General features: G+C 48.1%; 1 long non-coding RNA gene across 1 annotated transcript; it reads right to left on the reverse strand.

Annotated features, from left to right (window-relative positions):
• Positions 1–3,967: 3,967 nt before the first annotated feature.
• LOC119344444 lies at positions 3,968–5,008 on the reverse strand. The gene is made up of 2 exons (XR_005166678.1): positions 4,861–5,008; positions 3,968–4,388 (listed from the first exon to the last, which is right to left on the reverse strand). It is a non-coding gene; the product is annotated as an uncharacterized LOC119344444 (long non-coding RNA).
• Positions 5,009–5,083: the final 75 nt, after the last annotated feature.

Here is a 5,083-nt window from a genome sequence, read left to right on the forward strand (position 1 = left end):
AAAGGAGCATGAAAAATGTGATGCTGGTAGAGGATAAGAATCATGGAGTGGAGTTGGGACAGTTATGGAGAATTCATATGACAAAAAGTTTCCTTAGTAGTTTTGGTCTGACCGAGAAGAAAAGATCGGTGAGGCGAGTTCATCACAGAGAAAGGATTTTGTCATCTCAGCTCTCTAGTCAAATAGGATCTCACAAAGATTTGAAAGGAATTAAGTGAAGGATTTGCAATGAATTTAAAATGCAGGAAATGCAGAAGATAACTGAGATAAAAGAAGAAATCTAAATGAAGTTTTTCTTTGAAAGGAAAACAAACATGCAAGAGACAAATGCAATAGCATAGAGAAACACTAGAGATCTTCATCTACAATTGGTCGGCGACAGAGTCTCCTATGTTAGAATATATTGACCTAGGAGTCAAGTGAAGACACTTTGCATCCATCTTGATCTTGTGATCATCGACGACATCCACAACATGCAACTCCAATATCATCTTCTCCTCCTCAATTTTTTTTCAATTTTTCCTTCAAGTAATTGTTTTCTTCTTCAACTAAATTTAACCTCTCGACAATAGGGTCAGTTGGAATTTCCGGTTCACGTACCTCCTAGATAAAAAAATCTATGTCACGTTGCTCAGCATAACTATCATAAACACTAAATGAAATTAATAGTTATAAAAGATAATATATATACCACATCCGAATCATAGACAGGACGAGGGATGACGGAGGCAGATACCAAAACCATCGCACTATATAATAACAAACAATAATAAAAGTAAGAAAATAACACAAGTATCTATCTAAATCATACAAGTAAGAACTTTTATCTTTTAGAAAGAAAATAAGAACAAGAGGCTCAGCACAGCGGTGCCGGCGACGAGATCGGCGTGGGCGATCGACGGCAGTGAGGACGGGGACGGGACAGGACAAACAACCTAACCTAGACAAATCTTGAGGAAAATGTAGTTTGGAGAAGGAGCTTCAAGAGGACAAAGCTTAAGTGTGGCTCAGGTATTTCATCGAACACCTAATGTGCATAGGAGGTGAGCTAGAACACAACACACCTTTCACACACCTCTCCCAAAAAAACAGAGCAGTGAGTTGAGCTGAGCGCGTGGGTACTATATATAGGCATATCATTGGTCCCGGTTCGTGGCTAGAACCTGGACTAAAGGACCCCATTTGGTCCAGGTTCAAGCCACAAACCAGGACCAATGGTTGTGGTCCAGGAGCGAGGCTCATTGGTCCTGGTTCGTGTCTGGAACCAGAACCATAGGAGCCAAACGAATCGGGACCAACGGCCCACGAGGCCCGGCCGGCCCCCTAGCCTCACGAACCGGGACCGATGCCCCCATGGATCCCGGTTCATGAGTGAACCGGGATTAATGGGCTTACCCGGCCTGGACCAAAGCCCTTTTCTCTACTAGTGCTGAATGTGGGGCCAAGCCTGGCCCCGGGCTACCATGCTGGCAAGACATGCAGCGCCTAAGAGTCAGGCGCTGCACAGTAGGGTGTGGTGCTTATCTGTCGGGCACCACTCGAAACGGTTAGCTCATTGAATTTTTTTCGAAAGCAGTTCAGATCGTTAATTCTTTTCGTCCTGAAGTCAAATATGTGTTTTTTACCGTAACAAGTCGCACAATTGTGCTCAACCTTATACGCCTATGAGCCCTACTACCTATTTTTTTTCGAAACGGAGGCAAAAGATTTGCCTCATCGATTAATTAAGAAGAAGAGAATTGCCCAGTTAATTTCGGAAAACCGGGCGAAAACCGTTACAAACAACCCAAAGGCGTACTACTCACACAACAAGAAACACCGTGACCACACATGTGGCCCTCCCAATGCACCACAAACGCAACCCTCGACACTTGTACAACACAATGGAGCTTCACACAAGAACACCGACGACAATAAAAACGAAGCACTCTCCATCATGAAATCGCGGGCGCCTTCCAGATAACGCCGCCCTTCTTGCTTTTGTTTCTCTTTGCTTTCTCCCTATTGGGTTTCTTCTTGAGGACGCATCCATTTGTGTTGCCAGATCCAGACTGAGCAGCCACCCATTTGTCAAGAAAGTCATAGAATTCATTGTACTTCTTGATGTAATCGTCGTCAACCAAGGGGCTCCTAGGGGCAGGCACCAACAAACCATCCACATCGACATCGTTGACCCGAGGAACCCCCAACACGACATCCTCCACCACAGGAACCATAGACACAATGGACTTCGGCGCCTCGAGTTGCTCACATGACAGAGGCGAAACATGTCCCTCACACAAAGTCGCCGATGAGTCCACCTCCAACCGCTTCAATGACAGAGGTGAAGCAGGGCTCGAACATATATCCCGAAGCTCGGGCATGAGCCATAGCACCGGAGCCGCAAGCACGGCGATGGAGTCACCCACAGCGGTAGGCACCACAACTGACGGTGCAGACATCGACAATGAATTTTCCCGAACACGAGGGGAGAAACAACCATAGGGCTCTGCCCCTCTGTCCTCCGTGGAGTCAACAACGGCCACACCAAGAGGCTGTGGCGTCTGCGTGGCCAGCAATGTAGTCGGCACAAGAGAGAGCCTACTCAAAGCAGTCTCCGCTCACTCTAGGAAGCTCTCAATTCGTGCCTGCCACCCTTGAAGCAACTCGGTCTGGTCAGCCAGAGTGGTCTGAAGCACCACATTGGATGGGGATGTCGGGCTAGCGGAAGCAGAGACCACAGACGCCCAAGATCCACGACGAATCGCAATGGAGGGGAGCATGGATTTCATTCGGCCGTCTCTTGGAGCAGGAGGTTGACGATGCGGGGTGTCGAGGCGAGAGACGGGAGGGGCGGTAAGACATGCCAGCGAGCTGAGAGGACGCCATGGGTTGTGGCAGTCGCGAGCACGATGACCGTTCTGCAAGCAACGACAGCATCGGAAGGGATCTCTGCAGACCGCCGCACGGTGCCCAGGGGCTAGGCATCTGCAGCAGCGACCGCGGAGCCAAGCAGGGATAGGCCGGGGAGCCATAACCGAGGTCGGCGGCGCCGGACGACACCGGCCACCAACCTTCACCCATCCCTGCTCTGAAGACGCCTCAGGAGCAGCAGCGACAATAGCAGCAGCAGCCGGATGGCTCACCCCGCTGGAGCACCTGGCAGCCAATGGCGTCAGTGGGGCGAGCTCGCCGTCATCTTCAATGCTGCAGGTGTCGTCGGCGAGGGAAGCCCACGACATGGCCAGCGGCAGCTGTGGGGCCCGGAAAACGGCGTCGGGGACGAGCACCTCGTTGGAGCTCCGGGAGCTTGGCCGCGCTGGAGCAAGCCCCGAAGGGAGAGATGGCTCCTCCCCAACCGCAACGGCCGCGACAACCGAGCAGGGGCTCGCCGCAGGCCGCAGCGACCCATCCAGCAGGAGCTCCGGAGGGGCCAAAGTGACCTCGAAGGCGCGCGGTGGAGGAGGCAGCTGCATCTCGAGATCCAGAACGGAGCCCTCACAAGCGGGGATGACGAGCTGAGACATCAGCGGCCGGTGGACGTCTCCGGGAACATTGGGCGGTGAGACGGAGGTGGAGGCCGGGGTCTCCGCCACCGGAGAAGGCCGGGACGTCGACAAAGAGCTCATGCTCACATCGCCACACGACCCAATGGTGGAGGCTGCTGACTGCAGGGTTGAAGAAGGGCAGGTGAGGGAGGAGATCTCGCTGATTCTGGATCCAGGCCCGACGGAGGCGGAGGAGGCCGGAGCAGCGAGATCCGGCCAGCGGCGGCCGCACGGTCACTGGACGGCGAGCGTCGCGAGAGCCCTCATACGGTCATGCAGACTAACTTTAAAACTGGGATTTTTTTTACTACCTATTTATAGGAAAGGAGCATGGGGACAGAGAACTGACAAATCTGAGCATCTCGATGATTTGTTTGACGAACACAATAAGGTCCACCCAGGCCGCCGTCCACCATAGGTTCGCATTCAGAACAACTCTCTTATACAAATAACTTTATTAAGTCTTCATCATGTCTACTATGCACGTCCGCCGTTCAAGTTAGTATAGTATAGTAATATAATATATTGTAATGTATAAGAGATTACATAACAGATACATACATTGACTTTTACATTGCACACCATGAACATATAAGGTATATTATTCTTGTCAATAATAGTTTATCAAGGAACGTGCACCCATTTATTGCTCTTTATGTAGAGGTCCTTTTCGCAGAGGCCCATCTTGTCTACTCACTTCGTTTCTTGTTTGTGTTGGCATCATTTATAACAGCTGGTACGTGGACATGTAAGAAATACTTGGGCCAACTGATATTCTTGGGATCACAGTTAAATATGTCGTCGTCGCCATTCTCTGTCTTCAGTTGCATTCTCAGATTTGTAAAGTTCGTGTCGTCAAAGCTTCACACAAAATAGCATGTAACATTTAATTAGCATAACCATAATTAAGTGACGTTTGTGGGAACTTAATATTGACTCGAGTATCTGTTTTTTGATATACTTCTTTAAATATTTACATTCAAACTCAAACTTCAAGAATATATATCTATATCTTACTGTCAAGTTGAAGATCTTAAACCATGCATCCCTATTGCCCTGTTTATTATACTCTAATAAGGCTCCATGCTACTCAAACTCTATATTTTGGAGTGCACAAATTAAAAAAGAGAATATTGACAGTGGTGTTCTAGGTGTTAGTTATTAATTGCGGTGTTCTAGGTGCTTGTTAGGTAGCCGAATGGCTTGTTGGCTAGTCGGCTACGGGGAATCTGTTCAAATATTCATATACTTATTGGAAATTTCAGATTCCAGTATATATTACAGTTTTACCATCAGAAATTAATTAACTGCGAAACATAAGCAGAAATCTCACCGTCCTTTAAAGAATGCATACGGTGCATACAGCTTGACCAACAACTCCAAGAAATTGTATCTTTGATTGAGCTTGTTGTAATATTTTGAAAACAACCCACAGAATAACATGCTCACCGCATGCAACATCTGTTATATAAAGATAAAGATGATAAATTTCTCCGAATAATTTTATCTTCTGAACACGATATATGCATATGCATAAGAAACATTACTTACCTCCA

The sequence above is a fragment of the Triticum dicoccoides genome, unplaced genomic scaffold, assembly GCF_002162155.2.
Source record: "Triticum dicoccoides isolate Atlit2015 ecotype Zavitan unplaced genomic scaffold, WEW_v2.0 scaffold169199, whole genome shotgun sequence".
In the NCBI taxonomy this organism is placed as follows: domain Eukaryota; kingdom Viridiplantae; phylum Streptophyta; class Magnoliopsida; order Poales; family Poaceae; genus Triticum; species Triticum dicoccoides.